Source organism: Rhineura floridana, chromosome 4, assembly GCF_030035675.1.
Source record: "Rhineura floridana isolate rRhiFlo1 chromosome 4, rRhiFlo1.hap2, whole genome shotgun sequence".
Classification (NCBI taxonomy): Eukaryota; Metazoa; Chordata; class Lepidosauria; order Squamata; family Rhineuridae; genus Rhineura; species Rhineura floridana.
Genome location: NC_084483.1, coordinates 204,398,800 through 204,414,201, shown reverse-complemented (window position 1 = coordinate 204,414,201; position 15,402 = coordinate 204,398,800). Strand labels below are relative to the sequence as shown.

General features: G+C 45.7%; 1 protein-coding gene across 1 annotated transcript in view; it reads right to left on the bottom strand.

Moving 5' to 3' along the window:
• Positions 1 to 725, bottom strand: part of FAM167A (family with sequence similarity 167 member A) — a 44,596-nt gene extending 43,871 nt beyond the window's left edge. Inside the window, exon 1 of the mRNA XM_061626496.1 lies at positions 536 to 725. The gene's annotated coding sequence lies outside the window, so the exon portion shown is untranslated. The remainder of the gene's footprint in view (positions 1 to 535) is intronic.
• Positions 726 to 15,402: the final 14,677 nt, after the last annotated feature.

Sequence of the window (15,402 nt, the reverse complement as noted above, 5' to 3'; positions counted from 1 at the left end):
ATTGTCCGCCCAACAGAGACAACAAATTTCCATAACACCCCTTCATTTTCAATCTGAGAAAGATGCCAGTTTCGACCTGCATGCCTCGGGACTCCATGGGGGTCCGGAGCAGCGCTGTCATGTTTGCTGTTCACACATAACAAGCCACATGCTCAGAAATAAAGCCTGCCTTTAATTCTCAGAAGACACAGGGACTTCCGTGCTAATCCCTCTCTAAGCAGATTTGAGGGAAAGAAGGTGTGTTTTTTTCCATGTGACTTATTTCCAAAGCGGTGCTCTTAGCATTGCAACCTTCGTGGTTTTTAAAAACATAAATATATAACAAAATTGCCCACGTAAACAAGAGGTGTAAATGTCAACATCTCTCCATTTAGTGGTAATAACCCTGGGGTAAGCTCGAGTGTGTGTGTGTGTGAACACACCATTGACAAAGTGCTAGAGGTTTCCTTAGAAAACTCCCATTTCCAGCCTCCTTTGCGGGGTGGAGGGCTGCATAGGGGGGCAATGGGAAAGTTAAAATATAAATGAAACTTACCAGGCTTTGCATGGCATTAAGGGCTTCCCCTATTAATATTCTAGTGATGAGATCCCAGTGTCAGGCTTCCATCTTACTCTGCTTTCCAACTTGAATATCTTCAGCTGCAAAGCCGCGCTTCAAGCCCTCCTCCCCACCTCCACGTTACTGTCTGTGTCTGTCTTGGCTTTGAAAAATGTGAGTGCATTTTTTTTTCAGATGGACTTCTTTTCCACCCTGTGTGTGCGTGTGTGTGTGTGGTTGCATCAAGGCCGTTGCCTAGATACCACAGTACTATTCCAGTTTGAGGCTTTTCACGCCAGAATTTCTGTCTGCCGTCTCTCATTCATGCCGGCCAGCCCTGGAGTCTACCTCCCACTATGGCATAACCCCGAAGAGACCTGAAAGAGAAGAGATGGGTGTTCATGTTTAATTTACCAGCAAGGCTGGGTCCTAAGCCCTGTCAGGTTTCACTCAAGCATCCCGCAACCAACGTTTCAGGTGCAAAGGAAAGAAAAAGGGTGAACACCTTCCGTTTGACACCATCTACATCTCCTGCAACATTGCAGAAATAGGACTGTTATGCTACACCTAGAGATGTTGCAGAATTCTGAAACGGGAGCAGAAATGGCCAGTGTCCGCTTATTCATCCCATGTCCGGAGTGGAAATCAATCCAACAAATACAATTGGTATTCATAGTTGTTGTTGCCTTCAGTCTGCAAACAACATGTAATGGATTACATTCGCCCCCTCCATTTGCACTGCATTTCCTTTGCACTGAAATGAGTGGGGTGGAATAATGACGATGTAACTGACCAAATATATTGTATACATTACACAGTTTCGGCACAGTGGACAGCAATGTCATTTGGGACAGAAGATGAACTGCAGCAGAATAGAAACAGCGCTGCATGCGATGAATACAGGGCGGAATGGACAACCAGACCTTCTTTCATCCCTAGCCCTATCCTGGATTTTCATATCAAGGACTGCATCCTGAAGCCTTTGCTATTACCTCAGTATGGGCAGTTTGTCTTCATCTTTTACATGCTGTGTATTAAGTCACTTGGCAATAGCTATTCATTTAGAGCAGTGCTGGGGAACCTTGAGGCCTGGGGGCCAAATGTGGCCCTCCTGGCCTCTCTTTCTGGCCCTTGGAGGTCTCCCCAGGCCACACCTCATCCCTAGGCCACGCCCCTTCTCCCCAAACCACAGCCTTCACAGATCCTGGTCCACATCCTCCTCCAGTCCTCTTGTCTGGCTGGAGGCATTATGTCTAGAAACGTCTAGATAAGACTACTGTACACAGATAAGCCTCATATCAGTTACCTCATCCACTGCTGGCATGTGGCCCTCAGAGTGTGGCCCATGAGGGAATGTGGCCCTCAGTTTGATAAAAGGTTCCCCACCCCTGACTTAGAAGCCAGGAAGGTGTTTGCTCCATTGGTTAAAGATATACCCTTCAAACACCCTAGTGTGACAGGAGGTCATCAACAGGTCAAAACAGACCTTAGCAGCTGCAGTGTGGAATGACCAGGGGCAGATCCACACCGTACATTTAAAGCATATGACTTTCTGCAAAGGATCCTGGGAAATGAGGTTTTCTCTTCGAAGAACTACAGATTGCTAGCGCCTTTAACAAACTACCATTCCCAGGATTCTTGGAGGGGTGATACATGCTTTAAACGTGTGCTGGGTATGTTTTCAATGTATGGTTTTGTCCTGCCAAGGCTTTTCATTTAGGCAAGGGTACTTTTATTATTTAGATTGGTGTTTTGTTTTGTTTTAAATCTTTTGTTTATATTCTGATGATTTTATTATTACTTTTCATTGCTGTTTTATTGAATATTTCATACTGTTTCATGAGCACCTCTTCAATATCCTCCCCCCATCGCACAGTATGTACACCTTGCTAAATAAAATAAAATTTCTTGTGTGATTGCGTGTGTGAGATCACAGAGTATATAACGCCCTTCAGCATTTTCCCTAATCCAAGGCTGCCCCCGTGTAACAAAGCGCTTGCCCATAAATTGGCCATCATTTAAAATGGAAGCACAGTTGGGAGCAGGAATCAGCATTTTGACAGGAGAGGATATTCCATCTCTTGACCTTTAGGTCGCTGTAGTTAAACAAATAAATTTCAGAGGCCAACTGGAGGCTGAGGCTGCAGGGATGGAATGTATTATGAAATCCAGCAGTAGTTCTCATGCTCTGAACTGCAGGGGGGAGCTTCCCACTGGAAACCCATTCCATGTGAAAATCCAACATGACCGTTGTTAGTGCTCAGACAGGGGTTTATGATCCAGTGTTTGAACCTGGATGAAAACATCTCTACCCTTCTCCCTGCACGGTAGTATAGTGGCAAATTCAGAAGTGCTGGGTCCCTTCATGATAGTCACACCACGCCCCCTCACAGCCACACCCCCTCACAGCCACACCCCCTCTTCCACGTTCCCTGGTCTCCCTTGCTGTTTGTGCTGTCTCTGAGTCCACATGCCACTGCAACAGGTGTCCCTAGGAGTCAATCAGCATGAAAGGGGAGGCTGTGTCTTAGCTATGGAGAAGACTCTTCTCAGGGGCTGGCTCACCTCCTTTCACTCTGATTGGATCCAGTCACCATGAAAGGGCAAGGACTCAGTGGCTAACATGCTGCCCTTTCATGCTGATTGGATCATACATAGGGAGCTGGCTGGGATCCTGCTCATAAGAACATAAGAACATAAGAAGAGCCTGCTGGATCAGGCCAGTGGCCCATCTAGTCCAGCATCCTGTTCTCACAGTGGCCAACCAGGTGCCTGGGGGTGCCAGGTGCCCGCAAGCAGGACCCGAGTGCAAGAACACTCTCCCCTCCTGAGGCTTCCGGCAACTGGTTTTCAGAAGCATGCTGCCTCTGACTAGGGTGGCACAGCACAGCCATCAGGGCTAGTAGCCATTGATAGCCCTGTCCTCCATGAATTTGTCTAATCTTCTTTTAAAGCCGTCCAAGCTGGTGGCCATTACTGCATCTTGTGGGAGCAAATTCCATAGTTTAACTATGCGCTGAGTAAAGAAGTACTTCCTTTTGTCTGTCCTGAATCTTCCAACATTCAGCTTCTTTGAATGTCCACGAGTTCTAGTATTATGAGAGAGGGAGAAGAACTTTTCTCTATCCACTTTCTCAATGCCATGCATAATTTTATACACTTCTATCATGTCTCCTCTGACCCACCTTTTCTCTAAACTAAAAAGCCCCAAATGCTGCAACCTTTCCTTGTAAGGGAGTCGCTCCATCCCCTTGATCATTCTGGTTGCCCTCTTCTGAACCTTTTCCAACTCTATAATATCCTTTTTGAGATGAGGCGACCAGAACTGTACACAGTATTCCAAATGCGGCCGCACCATAGATTTATACAACGGCATGATGATATCGGCTGTTTTATTTTCAATACCTTTCCTAATTATCGCTAGCATGGAATTTGCCTTTTTCACAGCTGCCACACGCTGGGTCGACATTTTCATCGTGCTGTCCACTACAACCCCGAGGTCTCTCTCCTGGTCGGTCACCGCCAGTTCAGACCCCATGAGCGTATATGTGAAATTCAGATTTTTTGCTCCAATATGCATAATTTTACACTTGTTTATATTGAATTGCATTTGCCATTTTTCTGCCCATTCACTCAGTTTGGAGAGGTCTTTTTGGAGCTCTTCGCAATCCCTTTTTGTTTTAACAACCCTGAACAATTTAGTGTCATCAGCAAACTTGGCCACTTCACTGCTCACTCCTAATTCTAGGTCATTAATGAACAAGTTGAAAAGTACAGGTCCCAATACCGATCCTTGAGGGACTCCACTTTCTACAGCCCTCCATTGGGAGAACTGTCCATTTATTCCTACTCTCTGCTTTCTGCTTCTTAACCAATTTCTTATCCACAAGAGGACCTCTCCTCTTATTCCATGACTACTAAGCTTCCTCAGAAGCCTTTGGTGAGGTACCTTGTCAAACGCTTTTTGAAAGTCTAAGTACACTATGTCCACTGGATCACCTCTATCTATATGCTTGTTGAAACTCTCAAAGAATTCCAATAGGTTACTGAGACAGGACTTTCCCTTGCAGAAGCCATGCTGGCTCTGCTTCAGCAAGGCTTGTTCTTCTATGTGCTTAGTTAATCTAGCTTTAATCATACTTTCTACCAGTTTTCCAGGGACAGAAGTTAAGCTAACTGGCCTGTAATTTCCGGGATCCCCTCTGGATCCCTTTTTGAAGACTGGCGTTACATTGGCCACTTTCCAGTCCTCAGGCACGGAGGAGGACCTGAGGGACAAGTTACATATTTTAGTTAGCAGATCAGCAATTTCACCTTTGAGTTCTTTGAGAACTCTCGGGTGGATGCCATCCGGGCCCGGTGATTTGTCAGTTTTTATATTGTCCATTAAGCTTAGAACTTCCTTTCTTGTTACCACTATTTGTCTCAGTTCCTCAGAATCCCTTCCTGCAAATGTTAGTTCAGGTTCAGGGATCTGCCCTATATCTTCCACTGTGAAGACAGATGCAAAGAATTCATTTAGCTTCCTGCAATCTCCTTATCGTTCTTTAGTACACCTTTGACTCCCTTATCATCCAAGGGTCCAATTGTCTCCCTAGATGGTCTCCTGCTTTGAATGTATTTATAGAATTTTTTGTTGTTGGTTTTTATGTTCTTAGCAATGTGCTCCTCAAATTCTTTTTTAGCATCCCTTATTGTCTTCTTGCATTTCTTTTGCCAGAGTTTGTGTTCTTTTTTATTTTCTTCATTTGGACAAGACTTCCATTTTCTGAAGGAAGACTTTTTGCCTCTGAGAGCTTCCTTGACTTTGCTCGTTCACCATGCTGGCATCTTCTTGGCCCTGGCGGTACCTTTTCTGATCTGCGGTATGCACTCCAGTTGAGCTTCTAATAGAGTGTTTTTAAACAACTTCCAAGCATTTTCGAGTGATGTGACCCTCTGGACTTTGTTTTTCAGCTTTCTTTTTACCAATCCCCTCATTTTTGTGAAGTTTCCTCTTTTGAAGTCAAATGTGACCGTGCTGGATTTTCTTGGCAATTGGCCAGTTACATGTATGTTTAATTTAATAGAACTGTGGTCACTGCTCCCAATCGGTTCAACAACACTTACATCTCGCACCAGGTCCCGGTCCCCACTGAGGATTAAGTCCAGGGTTGCCGTCCCTCTGGTCGGTTCCATGACCAACTGATCTAGGGAATAGTCATTTAGAATATCTAGAAACTTTGCTTCTTTGTCATGACTGGAACACATATGCAGCCAGTCTATGTCCGGGTAGTTGAAGTCACCCATTACTACCACATTTCCTAGTTTGGATGCTTCCTCAATTTCATATCTCATCTCAAGGTCTCCCTGAGCATTTTGATCAGGGGGACGATAGATCGTTCCCAGTATTAAGTCCCTCCTGGGGCATGGTATCACCACACACAACGATTCTGTGGAGGAGTCTGCCTCTTTTGGGGTTTCGAGCTTGCTGGATTCAATGCCTTCTTTCACGTATAGAGCGACTCCGCCACCAATACGTCCTTCCCTGTCCTTCCGATATAGTTTATATCCAGGGATAACCGTATCCCACTGGTTTTCTCCATTCCACCAGGTCTCCCAAAACTTTAACATGTATACAATCCCCCATGACCCCAGATGACTACACCCCTTCCCCCCCACGTTCCCCCCACATGTTCAAGCCCCAGAATTGCCACCTGCTCTGCACCAGACTATTGACCGACTCAGTCGCTTTAGAGTAGAGACGAGGAACCTCAGGCCCAAGAACCGAATGCGGCTCTAGAGACTCTTCCCCAGGTCACATGCCCTGCCCTGCCACACCCCTTCATCATCGGCCACACCCCTCCCCAGCTCTGCTTTGCACTCACTTTGAGTGATTTTCCTAGCTAGAATTATTATTATTAGAATTATTATTATTATTATTAGAATTATTATTATTATTATTATTAGAATCATTATTAGAATTAGAATTATTGTTAGAATTAGAATTAGAATTTATTACCTGCTGTTCACCCAAAGGTCCCAGGGTGGGTTACAACCATTTTAAAACACATAATTAACAACAGTTAAAAACAACCTTAAACATCCTTGAACTCTACTTATTTATTTACTTATTTGTTTGTTTGTTTATTATTTGATTTATATCCCACCCTTCCTCCCAGCTGGAGCCCAGGGCAGCAATAAGACTTTGTCCTCGCCTGGAGGAAAATAGAGAGGGATGTGTGAACAAATGAACATGTGCTTCTCTGCTCACCACTCCTCCTGACCCTGCCCATCACTGGTATGTGGACCCTGGATGGTTGCCCAGAGGGAATTTGGGCTGAAAAAGGTTCTTCCTTCTTCTTGTATAGAGCCAGGCTGGGAACATCTAGGGCCAACTCAATTTGCAATTGATGTGCATGCACCTGCTCACCTGTGGATGCTGTATGGCCCTCAAGGTATTGTGGAACTACAATTCCTGAAATAACCATTGGCCGTGCCATCTGGGGCTGATGAAAGCTGGAGTCCAGCAACATCTGGAACACCACAAGTAAGCACTACCCCATCTTAAAGTTAACAGTTCAGATTCATGGCCAGCTGGGATGGAAGCTGTCCAGGCAGCCTGACAGAATGGCTGCCATTAGGTGACAGTTCAGAGAAGGGCCAAAGGTGGCCTCCTAGCAGAGGAAGAGAAATAGCCCTGACTTTTGTCTCCTTTCCTCGGTGCTTCAGCCTGATGGAACAGCTGTGGCTAGGTCACACATGGGAACACAGGAAGCGGCCTTACACCACATCAGACCTTTGGTCAATCTAGCTCAATACTGTCTACACTGACTGGCAACAGCTCCAGAGTTTCATGCAGGAAATATTCCCAGCCCTACCTGGAGATGCCATCGGGGATCAAACTTGGGACCTTCTGCGTGCAACACAAATGCTCCTTCACTGGTACTTCCCTTCCTCTGGGGGAAGGCCAAAGGCAGCCGGTCACTCTGAGACTGTAAGTATTTTGCAGGAGGGATTCAAACACATACCAGAACTTTAGGTTTGTGCAATTAAAGTGGATTATAGGGCTCTGTCACCCTGGCACAATAAATCCACTTTAAAAAGAGAGAGAGAACGTTGCACTGTAGTTAGGAAAGTGAGGGGGAAATACAGTGAAAAGTGTGGGATGGAAGAATGGACCGCCCCAGGCGTCTGATGGATCCTGATGGATTCCTGAATGCGCTTGGGGATTCTCTGGAGCATGCACACAGCCACTCGGCTGAGACCCTGGTGGAGGGGTGGAATGCCGCAATCGCCAGGGCATTAGACCGGGTGGCTCCGAAACGCCCTCTCCCCCTGAATAGAACTCAGACAGCACCGTGGTTCACCCCACGGTTGCGAACTCTGAGGCGGGAGGTGAGATGGCTAGAGCGCCGGTGGCGGAAATCTCGCTCTGACGACGATAGGACACATGTTAGAGCGGCTGCGGCAGCCTATCATGTGGCAATAAGGGCAGCAAAAAAAGATTTTTATGCTGCCTCTATTGCATCTGCAGAGTGCTGTCCCAGGAGACTGTTCCAAGTGGTCCGGAGCCTGGTCGGTCCAGTTGCTCCGGAACCAATGGAACATGCTAAGGCCTCCTGTGACGAGTTTGCTAAACACTTTGCGGAGAAAATTGATCATATTAAGAGTGCTATTCCGTGCGCTGTGGACACAGTGAGCGAGCCAGAGGTGACCAGTGGTGCTCTGGTGGTGTGGGATCGGTTCCAGCAACTTCCATCTGATGAAGTGGACAAGGTGCTTTCAACCTTAAAGCCAACCACTTGCTTACTCGATCCTTGCCCATCGTGGCTCATTATGAGCTGCAAAGATAGACTGGGTGAGGGGATCAAGATGGTGGTAAATACATCTCTCGAAGAGGGAGTAATGCCATCATCGCTCAAGGAGGCAGTAATAAAACCAATCTTAAAGAAGCCCTCCTTGGATCCCCAAGATCTGAACAACTTTCGCCCAGTCTCAAATTTGCCATTCTTAGGCAAGGCGATTGAGTGGGTGGTGGCAAAACAGTTGCAAGTGCACTTGGAGGAAGCGGATTATCTGGATCCATTTCAATCGGGCTTCAGGCCTGGACATGGGACTGAAACAGCCTTGGTCACCTTGGTAGATGATATGAGGAGGGCGTGGGATAGGGGCGAATGCATCTTCCTTGTCCTCCTTGATCTCTCAGCGGCTTTCGATACCGTTGACCACGTTATCCTCCTGGACCGCCTGAAGAGGTTAGGCATGGGGGGCACTGTATTGCAGTGGTTCCATTCCTTCCTCTCTGGTAGATACCAAAGAGTGGCATTGGAGGATGAGGTTTCGGATCCTTGGCCTCTCACTTGTGGGGTGCCACAGGGTTCCATCCTCTCCCCGATGCTGTTCAACATCTATATAAAGCCGCTGGGGGCAATCATCAGGAGATTTGGGCTGCAATGTCATCAGTCATTTAAATCTTCACTGAGGTTGGCTGTAGAAACCCTGTCCAAGTGCCTGGAGTCGGTGAGTGGCTGGATGGGAAGGAATAAGCTGAAGCTGAACCCTGATAAAACCGAGGTACTGTTTGTGGGAGACAAGGGAAGGCTGGGGGATGTGGACCTGGTGCTCAATGGGGTACGTTTGCCCCTGAAAGACCAGGTCCGCAGCCTGGGGGTCATTCTTGACTCCCAGCTGACCATGGAGGCTCAAGTCTCGGCTGTGAGCCGGGCGGCGCTGTATCAACTCCATCTGATATGGAGGCTGCACCCCTACCTTCCCAACCATCTGTTCCCACTGGTAGTACATGCCCTGGTCACCTCTCGCCTAGACTACTGTAATGCGCTCTACGTGGGGTTACCCTTGAAAACGGTCCAGAAGCTGCAACTGGTACAGAATGCGGCGGCTCGTCTGATTAAAGGCAGCCGCCGGCAAGATCACATCACTCCAGTGCTGAAGGAGTTGCACTGGCTACCGGTTGTTTACCGGGCCCAATTCAAGGTGTTGGTTTTGACCTTTAAACCCCTATACGGTTTTAGCCCAGTCTATCTGAAGGAGCGCCTCCAGCATCGTCAGGGATGCCGCTCAACAAATCAGCCTCAGAAGACCTTCTCTCGATCCCACCGGTTAAAACAGCTAGACTGGTGAGGACTAGAGAGAGGGCTTTTTCAATAGTGGCCCCCACCCTGTGGAACTCTCTCCCAAATGATCTCCGCCATGCCCCTTCTATGATGAGCTTCTGCTGGGCCTTGAAGACCTGGCTCTTCAGGCAGGCTTTTGGGGTGGGTTAGGTTTCTTACTGTTATGGTTTTAAATTTTAATGTTTTAATGTATTGTTTTATCTTGTATGTCGCCCAGAGTGGCTGGACAACCAGCCAGATGGGCGACTAATGAATTTAATAAATAATAATAATAATAATAATGATGATGAACAGGAAGTCCAGTAAATTAGGACGAATGCTCGCTTATTGCTATATAGCTGCCCTGTAAACAAATGAGGATGACTGCTCAAGAAAGACCAGGCATAGTCTAACCACCACATGAGCTTTGTGCAAGCACATCAGGATGGATGTTGAATAAACAGGTCATAAGGAGGACCCCTTGCTATGCTTCCAGATGGGTCTTTGGTGGGTGCTGCTGATGCATGCAAGCTTTTCACCATGTCCGCACAACATCAGTGGAATGGCCAGCCTGTATTTCCCCTCCCCGTTTAATCCAAAATTACCCGGCCTACAGAAAAACTGATAAGAAAACAAAAACACTGTTGTCGAAGACATGTTTGCAAAGAGTGAAGATTAAGTGACATTAAACAATAAAGCCCTGTCCTAAAGTACCCTTAAGAGGTATTGCCTCAGACTAGGGATGGAAGGATCTGTCAATTTCTCATTTTCCTAATCTCCACATTTCTGCAGCAATTTGCAATTTTTTTAAAAAAAAAAATCCTCATGAAAATTGTTCAGCATTTTAGTGCAAATTTCTCCCAATGAATACATTTTTGTATGCAGTTTTACACATTTTTGCAAGCAATTTATCCTAATATAATGCATTTTTAGAGCCAATGTGGTGTAGTGGTTAAGGTGCCGGGAGACCAGGGTTCGAATCCCCACACAGCCATGAAGCTCACTGGGTGACCTTGGGCCAGTCCCTGCCTCTCAGCCTCAAAGGAAGGCAATGGTAAACCCCCTCTGAATACCGCTTACCATGAAAACCCTATTCATGGGGTCGCCCATAAGTCGGAATTGACTTGAAGGCAGTCCATTTCATTTTTTTCATGTTATTTTCACCAAAACATTCATTTTGTGCATACATTCCTCTAATAATATATGCATTTTTGTAAACATGGCTTGGTCGAAGAGCTGCATCACAAAACTCTGATAAGTGCGAATTTTGACGGATGGCTGTGATTCGGTCCCCATATTGTTACAGAAAGTGTGAGTTTGATAAATTTGGCTTTAATGTGAACTGAATCGAATTTCTCCCCTATCCCTACCTCAGACTAACACACAGTGATAGCTCCACTCATAGAACATGGAAAAGAAACCCATAACAGTATATATAAAAAGAAAAACCTTCTCTCAAATATATGTAATTCTAAGAAATGAGGAGAAGAAGGATGGTCTTGTACTTCCTGCAGTTCCCGCCAATCCTCATTTGCTCTGTTTATTTGTTACATTTCTAGGTCCAAGTCCGCGGGGCAGTTTACAAAAATGTACACAACACAATATACAGTGCAATATAGTTGAAAACAACCTCAGTACAAATCCTAAAACCACAGAACCAGCATAAAATCAGCACGATTTAGCATAAAAACAAGCTGGCCTGAAATAAAAATAGCATCTAAACCAGCAAGGGGGAAATGTACTAAAAAGGATTGGGAGAACAAGGATGTCAAAAAAACTCTAACATAGACTATGGATGGGCAAGAAGTTCAAGGAAAGGCCGTACGTAGCTCAGTGGTAGAGAATCTGCGTCTGGAGGGATTAGGAACAGGGGGCATTGTTCTACAGTGGTTCCGTTCCTATCTCACAGACAGGCATCAACGGGTGGCATTGGGAGAGGAGGTTTCAGACCCTTGGCCTCTTAACTGTGGAGTACCACAGGGTTCTATGCTGTCTCCCATGCTGTTCAACATCTATGTGAAACCGCTGGGGGCCATCATCAGGAGTTTTCGGCTGCAGTGCCATCGATATGCGGATGACACTCAGCTCTATCTCTCATTTAAGTCCTCACCAGAGTTGGCTGTGAATACCATGTCCAAGTGCCTGGAATCCGTAAGTGGATGGATAGGTGAGAATAGGCTGAAACTAAACCCTGACAAGACCGAGGTGTTGCTCGTGGGAGACAAAAGAAGGTTGGGAATTACAGACCTGGTGCTTAATGGAGTTAGTTTACCCTTGAAGGACCAGGTCCGCAGTCTCTGAGTCATTCTTGACTCCCAGATGTCCATGGAGGCTCAGGTCTTGGCAGTGAGCCGGGCAGCTTGGTATCAATTACATCTGATACAGAGACTGCGACCCTACCTTCCGATTCATCTGCTCCCATGAGTGATACATGCCCTGGTCTCCTCTCGCTTAGACTACTGTAATGCGCTCTACGTGGGGTTACCCTTGAAAACAATCCAGAAGCTACAGCTGGTACAGAATGCGGCGGCGCGCCTGATCAAGCATAGCCGTCGCTGTGATCATATCACTCCAGTACTAATAGATCTTCACTGGCTACCAGTTGTCTACCGGGCCCAATTCAAGGTGTTGGTGCTGACCTTTAAAACCCTATACGGTTTCGGCCCAGTTTATCTGAAGGAGCGCCTCCAGAATCACCAATTATGCCGCCTGACAAGATCAGCCTCACAAGACCTTCTCTCGGTCCCACCGGTTAAAACAGCCAGGCTGGTGTGGACCAGAGAGAGGGCATTCTCGATTGTGGCCCCCACCCTCTGGAATTCCCTTCCTTTTGATCTCCGACATGCGCCCTCCCTGATAAGTTTTCGCCGAGCCTTAAAGACCTGGCTATTCAGGCGGGCCTACAAGATTGGGGTGGATTAGTTTTATAATGTTTTAATTGAAGGCTGGTTTTAAATTGATTATGATTGTGTTGATATGTATATTATGTTTTATATTGTTATACGTCGCCTAGAGTGTCCGCTAACCCGGACAGATAGGCGACTCAAAAATAAAATTTTATTATTATTATTAATATGTGGTTCAACTCCAACTTGTGCGTTGAGGCTGCATGGGGTTAAAAAGGGTAGCTAGAGAGGAGATCTCCTGATGGCTAGGCTAATGCTATCCTTTGATCTCCTGCTGTCTCTCCCTTCCTGCTAGACTGATATTCTCAGGATGTTGACCACATCTCTTTCCTTCTTCCTTCTTCTCCTTTCTCTTGAGAGGGAGAACAGACATCTTCCCTTTGTCTCTCCCTCTCCTCCTAGCATGAGGGCAAACACTAGGCTTAGTGTTTGCATCTCCAACTTAGCTAGTTAGCTAGATGTAGAACTCTTTCCTATCAAGTATGTACTTCCAGAATAAAGTAGTTATTTTTTATTTTAAAGCTTAAAGTCTCTGTCTAACTAATTCCAGGGAAGGTGTAATCTTTAGCAAAGATTCAAACACACAAAGGCTCACTCAGACGCTCCATTCCCAATTTCGCCACTCAGCAACAGAAGGTCCCAGGTTCAATCCTCGTCATCTCCAGTAAGGATGCGACGAAAGACCCCAGTCTCTAAAATCCTGGAGAGCTGCTGCCAGTCAGTGTAGACATTACTAAGCTAGATGGAGCAATGTTCTGACTCTGTATAAGGCAGCTTTCTGTGTTGCTAAGTAAGAGGAATTCAGTTCAGCTCATGTAAGCCTACCTAAGTCACACTTCCCAAAACAATATGGACAGTGAAACACATCTGCCCTGCAGAATTCACACTTACTCAAATTTAGCACTGCAGTTCTCCAGCAGGGGAAAAAACTGTACAAAATGCATATATTGGGGGAATGTGTAGTAAAAAAATGCCGATATTAATTAAAACTGCATGCAAAAATGCATTGTTTTAGGGGAACTGGTTGAACAAAAATGCGGAGAAATGGCAACAAAATGCTGTTGGGTTCCCTCAAGGACTTTTAAAAAAACTTGGTAAAGTGCGGAGGCAGTGTGGAGAACTGAAGACTGCAAAAATGAGAAACTGAAAATGAAACTGACAGGTTCCTTAGTCCTTAGCAGAAGCCACATGAGCCTCTGTAGGAAGGGAATGCGATAACAGGACGCCACCACAAAAAGGCCTTTGCCATAGGAGCCACCCACCTAACCTCAGTTGCAGGAGGGGAACATGGAGAATCTCTGTCTCATTCTAAGCATCTCAGTTCCTCAAAATTTTATCTGTACGTTAGTACTGTAGCATCCTCAAAACTGCACCACCATGACTAAGAATACAGCCCAAACCCAGTATCTGCCGGGATGAGAGAGTTTGGATGCAGCGGATCTTGGAGTTTCCTGGCCATGTTGGAGCTCAGCTGGGGCTACACCAGTGTAGGTTCCTCATCTTGGCTCAGCCTGGGCTCAGCCAGTGGTACTTAAGCCAGCAGAGCTTACACTGGATAAGTCCCCCAAAAAGAGACATGGCAGGTGCAGGAAAGTGCAAGGAGAGACTTAGGGCACATCCATCCTATATATTTCAAGCACATTTAACACACATTTAAAGCACATGGCATCTCCCAAAGAATCCTGGGAACTGTTGTTTGTTAAGGGTGCTGGGAAGCTTAGCTCTGTGAGGGGTCAACTACAGTTCCCAGGATTCACTGGGGGAAACCAAGTGTTAAATTATGTGTTTAATGTGGTTTAAATGTATGGTGTGGATGTGACCTAATACCTATTCCAACCCCCTTTCAACTCAGTCATGTGACCCAGCAACCCAGCAAAAATGGTGGTATATTTCAAATTCCCCCTGAATGGAGTTTGGAGTAGAGGTAACTTAAGGTAGCATAATTTATACCAGCCTAAGTTACACTGGCTTTCTAGAGCTAGGATTGCTCCATCAGACATTTTAGCTTAGTGTCTGAATGAACTGGCGTACAAAATGGATATTTCATTATTGACCAGTGTCTGAAGATGGAACAGCATTCAAGCGTTTGCTGAGAGTTTGGCTTCTGTTCCATTCAGTGTGGTAAAACAATTTACATAACATGACTCAAAAGGTTTCTTTGCTGACCTCTTGTGTGTATTCAAGTAACTAAGCCATTTCAGTTAGTAATGGAAATGCAACTTTTTCAGAAATCTGAAGGCATAGGATAAACCTATCTTTATTTCTTTTAAAATGAACAATTTGACTCTGAGGTGATAAGTTCTGTCAGGGAATGTGTGTAATTTTCCAAGAAGTGTGGGTGTTTCCAAACAATCACCCCATATGGAAGCAGCGGCAGTACTTTTGCATGAAAGGGCTGTAGCACCTTATTTATTTACTTATTTATTTAAAATATTTATATCCCCCCTTATACCCTACCACAGACCTGAACTTCCAAGATCTGAACAGGGTGGTTCATGACAGATGCTACTGGAGGTCGCTGATTCATAGGGTCTCCATAAGTGGTAATCAACTTGAAGACACATAACAACAACAAATGACAAGACACGATTCACTAGAAAAGACAATAATGCTGGGGAAAACAGAAGAGAGTAGAAAAAGAGGAAGGCCAAACAAGGGATGGATTGATTCCATCAAGGAAGCCGCAGACCTGAACTTACAAGATCTGAACAGGGTGGCTCATGACAGATGCTCTTGGAGGTCGCTGATTCATAGGGTCGCCATAAGTCGTGATCGACTTGAAGGCACATAACAACATATACCCTACAATAGGGCACTCAGGGCAGCTCACGATAAAATCATACCACAATAAAATCATACACAA